The following is a 16,102-nucleotide window of genomic DNA, read 5'->3' as shown; positions in this document are numbered from 1 at the left end:
AGAGAAAGAGTTGTGTAGCTTATTGAACAACCATTTGGATGCTTTTGCTTGGAGCTATAAGGAGATGAAAGGAGTCCATCCTTCGGTTTGTACCCATCACATCTACATTAAAGAGGATTGTAAATCAGTCAGGCAGCCTCAAAGGAGGATGAATCCAGCCCTTAAGGATATTGTCAAAGAAGAACTGCAAAAGTTGTTGGATGCAGGATTCATCTACCCCCTCTCTAACAGTGACTGGGTTTTTCCTTTGGTGCTTGTGCCCAAGAAAAAAAGGAAGTGGAGAATCTGTGTAGATTATTGAGAATTTAACAAAGCCACCAAGAAGGACCATTTCCCTTTGCCTTTCATAGATCAAGTGTTAGATGGCCTGGCAGGGAAGAAGTTCTTTCCCTTCCTAAATGGGTTTAGTGGGTACAATCAGATCAAAATTAGCCAGGAAGACCAAGATAAGACCACTTTCACTTTTCCATGGGGTACCTTTGCCTACCAAGTCCTTCCCTTTGGGTTATGCAATGCTCCTGCCACTTTCCAGAGAGCAGTACTGAGTATATTCGTTGAGCTGGTTCATGATTTAGTGGAAATCTATATGGATGACTTTACCCCTTATGGTTCTAACTTCCAAGAAGCTCTAACTAACCTGAGGAAAGTTTTAGTCAAGTGTATTGAGATTAACCTATCCCTCAGTCCTGATAAATGTGAATTCCTAATGACTGAAGGGACCATGCTAGGTCATACAATTTCTCAGCAAGGTTTACAGGTGGACCCCAACAAGATTGCTATCATCCAAATGGTCCCACCTCCTCAAAAGGTAAGAGATGTTCGAAGTTTTCTAGGCTTAGCAGGATATTATAGAAGATTCATTAAAGATTTTAGTAAGTTGGCCTCTCCATTGTTTGGTCTTTTGAGAAAAGATGATGAGTTCATATGGACTGAAAACTGTCGAGAGGCTCTAGATGCTTTGAAAGGTAAGCTAATAACTGCCCCAATCTTGAGAGGCCCAAACTGGGCCCTACCTTTCCACATTCACAAAATGCCTCGAACAAAGCCATAGGAGCAACCTTAGGACAAGTTGAGGAGAAGCTACTGTATGCTATATATTTCATTAGTAAAAACTTGTACAAGGCAGAATTATCCTATACTGTAACCAAGAAAGAGCTCCTGACTGTAGTCCATTCCCTAAACAAGTTCAGACACTACATCACTGGCTATCAAACATTCGTGCATACTGATCATGCTACAATTAGGTATTTGATGAACAAACCTGATGTAAACACTCGTATCATTAGATGGTTACTTTTATTGCAGCAGTTTGATTTGACCATTGTTGGTAAGCCAGGTAAGGAAAATGTTGTTGCTGATTTTTTGTCTAGACTAGATTTGCCTGCAGGTGAAGAAGGGATGGTGGATGATCAAATGCCAGATGAACACCTGTTTGCTATTTCAGTACTCTCTCCATGGTTTGCTGATATAGCAAATTATTTGGTTTCAGCACAATTTCCACCATACCTCTCCTCAAAAGAGAAGAGCAAGATCGTGAGGAAAAGTGCCCCATTCACTTGGATTGGGGGCAATCTTTTTAAGCTTGGCCCAGATTAGATTTTGAGGCGATGTGTTAGGGAGGAGGAAGTTTTTGACATCCTCCTAACCTGTCATGATGGGCCCTGTGGAGGCCACTTTGCAGCAAAGAGAACCACCTTCAAAATTCTACAGGCAGGATACTATTGGCCCACTCTTCATCAAGATGTCAGGAGATACATCAGCCAATGTGACAGATGTCAAAGGATGGGGAAACCTACTCCAAAGGATGAAATGCCCTTGCAGCCTCAGGTGACTTTCAAGCCATTTGAGAAGTGGGGCATGGACTTTGTGGGTCCTATCAACCCTCCTTCAAAACAGAGGTCCTACATCATTGTGTGCATGGATTACCTGACAAAGTGGGCAGAAAAAAAGGCAATCAAAACAAAAACAGAAGAAAAGGTAGTTGAGTTTTCGAGGGAAAATATCTTCTACAAGTTTGGCTACCTAAGAGAATTAGTCACAGATCAAGGAAGTCAGTTTACCTCTAACCTGATTGAAGACCTGCTCACTCATCACAAGATTAAGCACAGAACTTCCACCCCTTATCATCCGCAAGCAAATGGATAGGTGGAAGTTACTAACAGAGCTTTGGAAGGGATTTTGACTAAGGTAGTGAGCAGCAGTAGAAAATATTGGGCAGATCGCTTGGTTGAGGCCACCTGGGCCTATAACACTACTTGGAAAATTACAACAGGTTTCACACCCTATGAGCTGGTCTACGAGAAGAAGGCTTTGTTGTCCATAGAATTTGAATATAACACATTGAGGTTGGTAGCTCAACTGGACCTAGATCTCAATCATGCATAATAGGAAAGATTGCTTCAGCTAAATGGATTAGATGAACAGAGAATGTAGGCCCTTCTCCACTCAGAGGTAATCCAACTTCAGAGAAAGATATGGCATGACCGACACCTCAAAGAAAAGAAATTTCAGCCAGGGGATTAGGCACTGTTATATGACTCAAGGTACAAGGATATCAAGGGCAAGCTAAGGACGAGATGGCTGGGGCCATATAGAGTGGAAACATGCAATGATAATGGTTCAATCCTTATTCAGACCATTGATGAAGAATCCATCCCCATGCTTGTCAATGGGCATAGATTGAAAATCTACAAGAAACCCCTTTCTAAGCAGGAGTTTATTGAGACTCTTGGAAAATCAGTATCGGTAATGGAGTAGGACCCTGTCTCCACTCTACCTACATCATGCAAAAAAAAAAAAAAAGAATAAGAAGAATAAAAGATCATTGGGTGAAAACCTCTTGGAGGCACCCAAGGAAGACAGTGAGGGTGAAAACCTCCTGGAGGCACCCCAGCTGTCAAAAAAAAAGAAGAAAGAAAAAAGAAAAATAAATCTGATTTCTATTGAATAAATTGTAGGTTGCAGGAAGGTCATTACAGGTTTTGGGAGAATCGCGCAAGTCAAAGACAGAGGACAGGACCAGGATGCATGCATCCCTCACAATCCATTCCTCCATCATCGTTACCTTTTCCCAAGATCTGGTCTCATTTGGCCCGAAATTCCACATCCTACAAGAAGCTCTGTATCTTCTACAGGAGGATCCTGTAGAAACTACAGACAAGCCAAAATCGGTCTCAGAAGAGGACCTGAGGGTTTGAGATCTATCTATGAGGCCTATAAACCTCCCTGCCTCCATCCCTCACCATATGTCATCCTTTTCCATCTCTGTACACCTCCATTCCACTCGTTTTCATGTCCCTGCACAGTCACACCCAGAAATCCTATTTTTCATGCTGCAAACAAAAAATTAATGACAAATCAAAACAACAGTTTTTTCACTCACCATACCTGATACCCTCCATCAAAGATTCCTTGCCAGCTGAGACCTTTGTCAGTAGTCATAGCCCTACTCATTTTAGCTTGAATCTCAAAAGGAGAAGCAGCTACAGGAAATCCTACAGGATTCCTGTAGCAGCTGATCCCTCTGAAACACATACTACAGAGCCAGGGACAACAAAGTATAGCCTATGACACATGCATGAGCTCTGTTTGAATGTATAAACATTAGCAATAGTCTGAGGTCAAGCATGCAGAATGCAACCAGCAACAACAATGAAGAAATGGGTTCCAACATCCGAAATGTGCATAACATGGCCGCAACTGCACAGGTAAGTGCCTAAACCTATTCTGCAATTACATGAATCATATTTCGAGGCTGCGTGACTATGGGAATGGTTTGGTTTGAATGGAATCAATGGCCAATTAACTAGCCACCCTCGGTCAGTTACATGTCCTCGTGGAATCCAAACGAGCCCCGTTAAATTCAAAACTGCTGATAAGATACGCAACCAACACGTGTGGAATGTCCATTCATGAAGAAATAATCGGGACTGGTAGTGGTGGCGGTGGATAACAGGAGTAAGGGAGGTGATGGCAGTCATATGGCATGCAGAAACATTATGGCCATGACGTAGGATCAATGGTCCGGTCCGGCCACCTCATCACCTCACCACGAATCATGCCCGCAGATAAAACACAGCTCAGTTAAGCCATTCATCACCTTTTGTTCATTCTACACTCACGACGTTTTCAACTGGAGTACGCATCTACCACTTCCAGAGCAGCTAACCAGTCATCCTCTGCCAGATTTCTACCTATTTTTCGAAAATCTCCCACCTATCGGACTCTACAAGAAGCACAGTTTCATTCTATAGGAGCCGGGTGACTTCTACAGGAAAAGCAAAGAGTGGCTCTGTAGAAAGAAAACCTGAGACTTTCATCGAATTTCAAGCTCAAAACATGGTCGGCTCGGGAAAACTTCTCTGTGCATGATTTATTGGTGCAAGGTGGTGAAAGGTGGTGACTTGAACATAGCATTAGGTTTAGAAACAAGAATAAAAGTCTGCCTCTGCATGGAGAAAAAAAGTGAAAGTCTGCCTGCGTATTTCATTGAGTTTACCCAGTTTTTTTCCCTCTGCATCTAAAATCTCCTCCTCATCATTTTCTTTTTAATTCTCCTGTAAGGAGGATACGCAGCAGTAGAGGCCAACCTGTGTGTGTGAAAAAAAACCCGAATTTACATATCTATGTGCTGAAAAAAACTTGTGTCCTTATGCTCTGTTCTGTAAAAAAAAAAACATTCTTTCATAAATAGACAAACCAATTCTGGGTGACAACAGTTTTCAAATAGAGGAATTATTGCCATTTGATATTGTAAGGAGCACACGAGAAATTCCTTCTTTGATCTCAGAAAACAAAACCAAATTCAGCCTATCCTCTATCTCAGTGATTGGCTGTGTTTTTTTCCCACCTGAGAATTTTCTTTTCTGGTTAAAGCCCACACTCAACACCATGCCAAGAGGATTCATGAGGAAGGGACCCTTCAACTCTAGCAAATTGTATGAGAACCTTGAGGTGGTGGACCTTTTCACCAGGGAAAATTGGATATCCTTCTTTGACAGAATCCAGGGTTATGATGAGGAGGTGACTGAAGAGTTCTTGATGTCCCTGAGACCACATTCGAAGACACATGCCACAGTTAGTTTTAGGGGTTTGACCCTAGAACTTACCCCTGATTTCATTAGTAGAATTACCAGTTTACCATTAGGGCTCCCTTGGAACAAAGAGGAGAAGTCATTGGGACAAGTGGCTAAGAAAACATTTACCCTGCCTGAGGAGCATCCTGTAGAAGACAAAAGCGGGGTCAGAAGGACAAGCTTGCCTCCTCTCTGGAGTGAAGTCAGTTATCAAATCATGAAGAATATCACATGTGAAGGGTAGCATCATTTATGGTTATCATTTGAGGTTGCTACATGAATTGAGGTATGGGATGGACTTACCTTCAGCTAAGAAACTGAACATCCCATATTTCCTCCTTCAGTCTTTGATTGAATGTGGTACAAAGCTAAATGCAGGAGTCCTAGATCAGTTAGCCCACCATGGACTCATCAAACTATTGGTGGAAGATGCTTTACACACCTATATTGTCCCCATAGCTTGGGAAATCTTTAGAAATATGTCCAAGGGTGATAACATCAGAACTTTGACTGAAAACAACAGCCCATCCAGCAGTAATGAGGGGGAGAAAACTGAAGAAAGTGAGAAGAACATTGATGAGGGAGCTCAGGACATCCCAACAGAGGGCAAAATAGAGGAAGAATAGAAGGCAAAAGAGGAATTTGACAAGACTGTTGAATATAAGACAGTAAATGAGAAAATAGAAAAAATAGAGAAAGGAAAAAAGACAAAGATTGGAAAGAAAAAGGCCAAGAAGGCCCAAAAGAAGGTTGCCACAGCCAAGGCAGGCACCCAGCAAGAGAAAGAAGAGACACACCATAAGATATCAAGGACACAAGAAGAAACAGGGGGCATAGAGATTTCTATAGGAAGTGAAGAAAAAGAATAGTAGGAAGAGAAATCCCCTGAAATGTTGGCAAGAGAGGCAGCAACTGTGCTTGCTACATTAAGCACACCTACAAAACAAAGAGGAAAAAGAAAAAGGACCTCCATGTACTTTAAAGCCAGAAAAAGCACAAGGATCAAAGTAGGAAAACCTTAGCCATTGTCCAAGGAACCGATTGTCATTGAGGACTCACCCACTAAAAAGAAGGAAGAGTCTCCTTCCAAGATATCCATCACCTATGAAAGAGGAAGCCCAAAAACCTCTACATGGAAAGAGAAAATTAAGTTGATGGACTCAAAGGCAATTCTACAGGAAGCTGCAACATCTCTATAGGAAAATTTAGCAAAGTTAAAATAGACTGAGAAATTGGAGGAGAAGGTAGCTAAACAATCACAAGGGGAGAGAAAAACTGAAGAAATACCTGAACCTACCCCTCAACCTGATTTGGGCTCATATTACAATCTGTTAGAGGGTGGGAAAATCATCCCACAGAAATTTGTTGTACCATTATTTTTCAAATTAGAGAAAGAGAGGATCAGAACACACACATGGATGAAAATCTCCAAATCTAAGGGAGTTGAGGACATAGGCAACATGGAGGATAAGTTAAAAGAATTAAGGGGAGAATTGGCCATGGTAAGGCACGTAGAAAGCTGCAAGAGAGCCCAGCTGCAGGAGGAGAATGAGCTACTGAAAAAATAGTTATAGCTACAGGAAGTCCACAAGGAAGATAGGTTGTCCATTTTGGGAGGGCAACAACAGCAAGAAGGACCTCCAGCAGACAAGGACACAACTAAGAAACAACAGAAAGAGGAAGAGCTACAAGCTAATGTGGAGATGCTAACAAAACTGCTGCAAGAACAGGAATCTCAGGTAGCAAAAGAAATACAAGTTTTGAAACAACAGTTGCAAGAGAAAGAGGCCCAATTGGCCTGCATGGCCAGTTGGGCAATAGAAGCCTTACAATGTAGGCAACCTGCTAAATCTTATGCATTATACCTTAAAGACCAATGGTTGCAATTTCAAATTAACACACTGGCCCAAAGGGGCACCACTCCATTTCAGAATTACAATCAGTTTTTGCAATTGTGTGACAGTAGCTCAGCAGAAGATAAGGCCAAGATGGCAGAATTCTATTTACATAACTTGGTGCTACCTAACATGAATCTATGGGACCCAAACACTGTATTAGGAGATCTGCAACTAATGGCCATGGCTTCTTGGTTAAGCCATGAGGAAAAAAGGGGAGTAGAGATTCAGAAGATTATGGCCAGGGAACTAAATGAGCCACTTATGATCAGGGAAAAACCAGAAGATCCCTCAACCCTTATATATTCCCATTGGTACCTTGCAGACAACCCTCACATCATGCATGACTATGTTGAAAGACAAGCTCAGGCCATTTCTCACTTTGAGGACATGGAAAGACTGTTTGGTGATAATTGCATTCATGCTTGCACAAGGAGATGGAACACCTTGTCCCATAGTCTGAAAATAAGAGAGTACCACTCCCCAACCAGGATGAGGGAGGCTATGAGAAGAGTACCCCTATACAAACAATCAATGCAGAACCTGAAAGCCAATTGGATTGGCCTTAAGTTCAGCTTTCCACTATTGCTGGGGCTGTTAGAAGGGGTCAAGGAAGAAGAGGAGCAAAGGAAATGGGAGGAGGTAGACAAAAAGGTAGGATTTCATGATAGGGAAGAGGACATCACCTCAGAGGCCTGGGATGTCAGAGAGGCAGTCAAAGCAATCAAGGATGATGAACTGGATTAGTTGCTCACAGGATGAGCAACACATTCAGCAGGGGGGTGGTGATGAGCTGCGGAAATGGGTAACTATATGGGCTCATTTTGCCTAATATTCTCATTTAATCCACCATTCTCCATAGTTTTATGCATGCTGTTGAATATATTTATGTTAATTGTGTGAATGGGAATAGTCACTTTACCACAAGGTCTAATACGTGCTTATTGCAGATTTTTGGACATTTTTGGGACTAAGATCAGGCATTTATGAGTAGATTGGCAGCCAAATACGAGGAAAAAAGGCTAAGGATTTGTAGGGGGGATGTCTACTACACTAAATGACCCCTTCCTCAAGTTTTCCACCATCAGCTCAGAGTTCTACAACCCACCAAAGATGATTTCAAGGGCAACCGAGCAGGTCTAGTGAAGTGGCTGATTAACTGCAGTTTTGGGCAGCCAAGCTCCTCAAGTTAAGGAGGACTGTTGGGGGTCCTCGTATGCATAAGTAGGAAGGCTTCAAGCCTTGGTAGTTTAGTCATTTTGTTAGTCTATTTTCGCACATTAGTGCAGCTCTGTATCAACACATTTTCGAGCTTCTTCTTGTAGACAGTTTTTGGATGTAGCTATTATTTTTTGATCAATGAAGATGAATCTTGCTTTGCGCTAGCTCTGATATTTCTTAGGAGGCTATAGCTCTTGGGTTGGGCCCAACCCAAGTGCCAATACCTCCTTTGTGTACTTTTATGTGTTTTTCTTGCATTCATAGACTAATTTCTGTTATTTAGGTTAAAATCTTGCTTCATTTCTTAGGTTGCTTTTGATGATTTAGATAGTTGTTCATGCTTCAGGTTGATTTGACAGTTTGGTAACAGGAAAGATCCACCAAAAGTCTACCAAGCAGTCCTCTATCTCAGTTCTCCCTCCTTGGGATCATGAATTGAGACCAAGGTACACTTGCTGCCACAAAAACACTGTTTTTGCTTTCTAATGCAATTGCTAGTGTTAGATTTTGAATTGGAAAAGTTGATATCAATTGTGTCTTCATGTTTAGATCTGTTCTTGCTTAGTTTCCATAGCTCTCTTGAATGATTTTCTATCTATACACTATTGTTCATCATATTTCTGGTTTTTAAGAGTAGATTAGGTCAACGTAGATAGATCTTTGTTTTTTTGTCTTTGTTTGGATCAGTTTTCGGAAAGTAATGTGCAAAACACCTGTAATACATCCCTACCTATCCTTACTCCATCATGCAACCTATTCCAACCCCTCACTCAAGATTTATTCCCTTCATTCGTTACATTTCCCAACTAACCCTAATTTCTATATTTTTGTGCAACATTGCTTTCTTCATCCTTGAACAAATCCAACCATCTTCATCACTCCTTAGCTTCATTTACCAGGTCCTACACCTCTTAACAACCTTATCCATCCTTCATTCCCACTTCCCCGCTATTTTTCCTCCATCAATCTTCAAAAAACCACTTTCGGTCTGTTCTTGTAGAATTTCCTGTAGGTCCCCTGCAGCCTCCTGTAGAAGATAACGCGAGCAGTTTTTCGAGATCTGAGCAAGGTGGAAATATCTAGAAGGGTTTTAGGGACCCCTTAGGTCCTCTCCATACCTTCGTAACCCCCTGAAATCACTCACACCATTTTCTTTCGCCAATAAACCTCTGCACAGTAAAAAATAGTTAAAACTCATGCATAATAATTTTTGCATAAAATTGCTCAAAAATACCAAAAAGATGATTGTTTCATATTTTCTTTTAGAAGTAGCTTAAACACATGTATTTTACCTCTGCAATAGTCCATGGCATCCATTTCAGTAGTTGTACATCTCTTTTCTTGCACAAGTAGGGTTAGTCGGTAAAACTAGGGTTTGCTAGGGTTTGCATTTCCTTTCAGCTTTCATCTTCTTTCTGCAAGTAGACTAGCCTCTTTTGAGTTAGCCTTCATCCATCACATTTAAAAGATTCTTCTAAGAACTCATAGAAGTTGGCTTAATCTCCTAGCGAACTTGTGCTAGCTTATCAAGTGACAGCCTACAGTAAGAGCTAGTACTTGTGCATATAGCACCGTCACTTCCAAGTTTGTTAGGAACTACCGGGTTGATAAAAGTAAAGCAGGGAGTCCCAGGAGTTGCAACATCATTGCTAAAATACTGGAGCTCACCACTGCGTGAGGAAGATCCGAATGTGAACATTGTGCTCTGAAGTGGAATTGCGACGAGAGATGACAAAGGCAAACAACCAGAAGATAGTACTTAGGTTTGCAAGGCTTCGACGAAAGAAGTGGAGTTTGATTTGGAGCGCACTCGGGAAACCTTCATGGAAGCTAAGAAGAGATTCGCTGATGCCTCCACTTCAGGAAGCAAAGATAAACCAGAGCCGAAGATGGACCCATCTATGCTCACAACGTTCCTGGAAACATGTATGAAGTTACTACATGACAGTAAGGTTGTAAAAGGATTATAGAAACTCATTAACATATGCGCTAGGACTGCGTCAGGAGAACCACATGTAGTCTGGAAGATTGGAAAGCATAAGACAAGAAAGGGAAGAGAGATGAGACTAACCGCACAGATCAAAGAATATGAGATGGACCAAGTAATTCTGGATTTGGGATCAGATGAAAATGTTCTATCGAGGCAGACATGGGAGTGAATGGGGCGACCTACACTGCAGTGGTCTCCAGTTCAGCTGAGGATGGTGAACCATCAAAAAATAATACCCATGGGGCGATTGCAGGGAATAACTGTGGATATTAAGGGAGCAAGCCCGCTGGCTGATTTCGAGGTGATAGAGATTGTTAGTGATAGCAATCCCTACCCCGCGCTGTTAGGAATTGACTGGGCCTTTGACATGAACTGGGTAATCATTATGAAGAAGCGCAAAATGATTTTTGAAAAGAAGTCACTGCTTGTAATTGTACCCCTGGACCCTGTTGAAGGATCGTGCTATACAGAGCTACTGCACAACTATGAAAGTGATGATGATTTGGACTACATCTTTAAGATAATAGCACGAGACCAGGACTAGGTGAATCCCACCGCAGATGGGAGGATTGCATGGGAGTGCGAAAGCTCCTGTACTTCAGATTTGGATGAGGAAGTAAAATGATGGTAGAATTGGTTACACGAAGTAACTATGCTGAAATACAATATGATAACAAGGTCGTTGTGCTGTGTGTCGACAGAAGTAAGATATTTGCCTACTTATGATGGTCTAAATGAGGTAGATACCTTCTTGGATGCATTTTAAAGGGTGGTGCCCGAAAAACAACGCTTCTAGGCCTTGGACTGGGTACTGTGTGCTATGCCCACGAGATGGTGGGGTATGCACAAAGGGAGCTTTGACGATTGGCGTGAATGTAGGAGAATGATGCACACATTATTTGGGAAGCCTAGGGTGTGACAGACAGACAAGTACAATGGACGGGATGATCCACGTCTGCATCTGGCCAAGTGGGTGCAGGCATATGGAAAACAACCTATGCGGATGCACATGTACTTCGCTAAAATACATGGTCAATAAGCATGTGTGGGGGGGGGGGGAGTTCGAAGATGGCTCCTAACGTTGGAAAGACATTATGAAAGAAGAACAATCATGCAGAAGTGTTCAACAAGGTATCCAATGCATTGAAAAAGGTATGCAATGCGCAATGAAGTGATTGGGACCTGTGTGTACTTGCAGTATTATGGGCTTATAGGATGACATGCAAGAAAATGACGGGACAGACACCTTTTAGGCTTGTCTATGGAGTGGAAGCCATAATGCCTATGAATACATCGTGCCTAGTCTGCGTGTAGCAGTGCTCACAGGTATGACAGATTGCGGAGCCCTGGAGGAGAGGCTCGCGCAGTTGAAGGAGCTCGAGGAAGAATGATTTTTGGCTGGATTTCACTAGAAGGTCCAAAAGCAGTGCAAAAAGGCTTGGCACGATCAACATATTAAGCTGCGCACATTCAAGGTAAACAATCTAGTGTTGCTGTATGGTAGTAATTTTGATAAATTCCTGGGGAAATTCAGAATGCATTGGTTAGGGCCGTATGTGATTAAGGAGATTACAAATGGAGGCGCAGTACTGTTGGTCAAGTTAAATGGAGATCCATTCCTAGGAAAAGTGAACGGAAGTCGTTTGAAGTCATACACAGGTGGCCCAACCGCCTGACTTGCTAACAGAAGCACAGTCTTAGCACTCCAGGTAGCTAAAAGGAGGCACGGGACTATAAACTACTTTACCCCAGAGCTGCGCAATGTCAGGACTACGAGCAATAGCGAAGTGTCATAGGGTCCACAACATCATGAGACTAGCTGTGCTGCCATGTGGTTCGGCTGGAAAGTGACAGTTATAATCACTATTCACGATGTGATGCTTGGTTTGAGACTAAATGGAGCAGGCGGCAGGCATTTAAGGTGAACTTTATGGGCTAGATTCATGAAAATCTGCCGCTAATCAAGCATTAATGGACCGAATGTGGGGGGAACGGTCGAATTCAAATTCAAAAGGTGCTATAAATTACAAATGGTTATCCAGAAAACAACACTTGGAAATTTGAGGACTGAGTTGTTGCACACACAAATATTCATGAACCGAGACTTGTTCGATCTTCTGAATGTGAATTCGTTGATTGAGCAATTACCCAAGACGTTGAGAGAATTTTGGAATCGCACTATGGTAGCACCTAAAGAAACCATGTATACCAGAGTAATGACCGTCGAGGAAGCCGCGCAGGCCATTACGGAAGTGGAAGCTCTATAAAGTGTTGGGATAGTCGCAGAAATCCCTAAATCGCTGCGCACGCCGAGACCCAAGAAAGACAAGCAGGCCATGGTACTAGTGCGCATATCACCTAGAAATCCGCTGAGGACTAGGCTCGCCATGGAAGAAAAGGGGAAGGCTATCAATTTGGAAGCCGATGAAAAGGAAGAATTTGAAGAAATCCTCGTAGAGGAGGAGGATGTAGAATTGGAGGTTGAAAACCAGGATGCGGACCCTCTTACCAGGCTGCTCGCATATGTTCCTCCACGGAAGGGTAAAGAAAAGGTGCCTAAAGATATAGATGAGTGCAAGAGCTCTCTGCAGACTCCGTTGCTCCCCGATGACATTAGTTTTTAAGGAGCGCACTTGGGATGAGTGTCCGTGCTGAAGTTTGAGAATTGGGATCTTGCGAACCATGAGAAGTTCCCACATCTCGTGATGCAGTTCATGCACCAGAAGAAAGACACATTGGCTAGAATCATATAATTGGAGCCACGTAAATGGCTGAGAGGTGTTGAGAAAGAAGGGTTGCTAAACCTACCCTGCTTTCCGCATTACCATCGCGCCCCAGTAACCATTTTTGTCATCAAGAAACTACTATGCCTGGTACATGATGGGTGCTTGTGGCTGGAAGAGCCCATTCCCATCATAGACCATTTGATTCATAGAATTACCTGGCTCCCTTGCAAAGAGGAGGACCCAACAAACATCTCGGAGGGAAAGAGTGATGATTTGGCCATCGTGGAGGCCATGAAAAACAAGTTTAAGCTAGAGAAGAAGAAGAGAGGGTATGCCATTTCCAACATCAACAACCTTGTGGTTAAAGTCGTGATGCAGATATTGGCAGGGAAGGTTATGTGGAAATGTCACGTGGATGAGGTGCCCGTGCTGGTGGTTGCACTAACAGCGCAATGCGCAGAAGGGGTCCAGTTTAACTGGGCAAACTATTTATGTAGAGAGTTCCTTGAGAACTCCCGCAAGACACAGGAGCAGGGAAAAACTTTTCACCATGCGTGGCTTCCATTGTCAATAGCACTGGTGGTCTGAGAATTGCCCGAAGATAGCTAGTTCCCGACAATCGCGCAGGACCTTTCGGAGGCAACAAAGTACGCTTCGTTGTGGGCAACCAGGGATGCACAAAGGATAAGGGACAACAAAATATTTTGGGTGTTCATGTAGATGAACATCAGAAGGGGGATTAATCGCAAGTTGCGGTTATCGCCCATGGTTTACAACAGTCTACAGAGCTTCATGGAGTTCAAGGTATATTTCCACCTTGTCTACATCAGGGTGCGGAAGGACCCTGCAAAGACATGGTGTGAGTTACCCTATTTGGTGACCGATGATGTCATTTTTTTAGTCCTTGAGTCTTGGCCTCCGGAGTGGCACACTCCAGCTGGCTCCACGATGGAAGCAGAGAAGTCTGTCGCGCAGCAGAAGAAGGAAGAGGCGAAACTGTGGGTGGTGCAGTTGGCAGAGAAACGTACGAAGGAAGAAGCAGCAACTAAGGCCCAGGCGGTGCTCGACGCTATGAAGTTAGCAGAAGAGAAACATAAGACAACAAAATAAGAGTGTGAAGGATAGAAGTCACCTTCGCCTGAGCTAGAGACCGACATAGAATAAGGTGGCGCAGACCCGCAGACAACATCCACCCAGCTCGAACGTCCGTGCCCAAGAGAGCAGGTAGGGCCGCGAAAGAAGTTGAAGGCTTCAAAGACTTCGTTCGACCTAATCACCCTCATTGAGGGGGGTCTCCATGATATTGGTGAGATGTTGAGGGACATCACCACAGAGACCCTCCATTAGTTTGAGGAGCAACACCAGATGGTGTTGGGGTCGCTCTGGACACAGATACAGGAGTTGCAGGTGCGCACTCCATAGGCTGGAAATGTGTCAACCAGCCTCGCAGTAGGCACATCCACGGCTGAGGAAATGTTGCACGCCCAGATGAATAACACAATAATGCTTTCAAATGGCATACTCATTACAGAAAATGAGGCTGATAGGCCTATGGTCAGCTGGCTGAAGGGAATCAGATTAAACATGGTTTCACTCCCTCGGGAGACAATCTATATTTTGTAGGATGGAGTCACGACAAAACTACAAGCCAAGGAGGGTCGCGCACTCTAGGTAATGAGCGAGCAGTGCATCAACATTGAACAATTGAGCCTGAAGCATGATGAGGTAGTGGCACAGAACAGACAAACAATGCAAGTGGTGGAGGAAGCCTACCAGATGGTCCTGGGGTTGGCCATCCAAGAAGAAGAACCGGTGGAGGCGCGCGTCTGGAAGTTAGTAGCAGGGGTGTGTGACGCTAGAGAGGAAATGGCCAGGGTTTAGCTAGTGCTGAACCTTCAAAAAGCAGAACTGCAGTTGAAGGTGCATCCTTCAACTCCGCTAGAGGTTAAGGGACAACGTGCCACCTCGATCACGACAATAATAGTGGTGGTCAATAGTGCAGTGATAGACTGCACAAAGTTGTTCGAGTAGTAGTTCAAGGTCCTCACCACCCTACAGGAGGACCTAAACATACAACACCTAGAGATAGAGATGCGCGAGCTGTAGCAGAGATACGATGAAGTAAAAGGGTGCACGCAAATAATTTCCCTTACAGAGTGGCTCGCGAAGATGCAGCAGGCTAAAGCACTCAATGAGAAGGTGGATGCCGCTCAACATAAGGAAGTTTCTTTGAAGGTGTGCCTACAACCATGGATTGATGAGGTGTGCACCATTACAGCCTCCATTGAAGCACAGCCCACGCAACTGCAAGCAACGCAGTAAAGGATCCAAGGTAGCAGTTTAGTCACATCAGTCACTGAACAACGCGTCGAGGAAGTACAACAAGCAGCCGCTCAGTGCGCTGTCGAACTTGCAGCGATCCAGTCAGAGTTGGGAGGTCTTCACACAAATATCTCTGCACTGATAGAGTGACTCGAGGCAAGTCACAATGTTTGTGTTGGGGGCCCGTTGGGCGTGGGATCCTCCAAGGGAATTTTTGGGGCTTAAAGCCTAGATTTTGGTCAAATATTGTAATTCCGATGTAAAAAATCCACATGTTTTGGGCACGGAGCGCATAGTTTGTAGAAGAGTCATAGGGTTGTCCGCCCTTAATTTTGTTATTATGTCAGCTATAGAGATCTACCCATGGTCCGCGAACCATGGGATTGTATAAATAGAGTGAGGCTCTAAGTAGTTAAGACATCTAATCTAATAAGGAGAAGGAGGAAGAGTTGAGTCATATCTATGGAGTAAAGTCTAGTTTTGGGTCGTATAGTAGGAGAAGGCTCTGCAGCTGAGTGTGCAGAAGCCTAGTAGTCCGCAGTTGAGTGCACAGGGTGAGTTGAGTCTATAATGATTGGAAGTATTAATAAAGAGAAGTTTCCTATCATTTCTGCATATTTATTACCTATTTTATGCATCTGTTACATTGGATATAAATTTCACTTTTAATGCTTATATGATGCTTGAATGTGTATAACTGTGTTGATTAAGTGAATGCAAGATAGAATAATTGTTCATGTGAAGATAAGTAAGCTCTGTTAATAATATAAGTAAGATACGTGGTGTAGTTTGGGAAAATAGTGCAGGTCACTGCCATAGCAGCACAAAATCATCTCAACCCCTAGTTAGGGTTGTGAGAAAGATTATTATAAC

The sequence above is a fragment of the Pinus tabuliformis genome, chromosome 5_2 (assembly GCF_031772625.1).
Source record: "Pinus tabuliformis cultivar Carrire ecotype Pingquan chromosome 5_2, CPIR1, whole genome shotgun sequence".
Lineage (NCBI taxonomy): Eukaryota > Viridiplantae > Streptophyta > Pinopsida > Pinales > Pinaceae > Pinus > Pinus tabuliformis.
Note: the sequence above shows the minus strand (reverse complement) of the source record.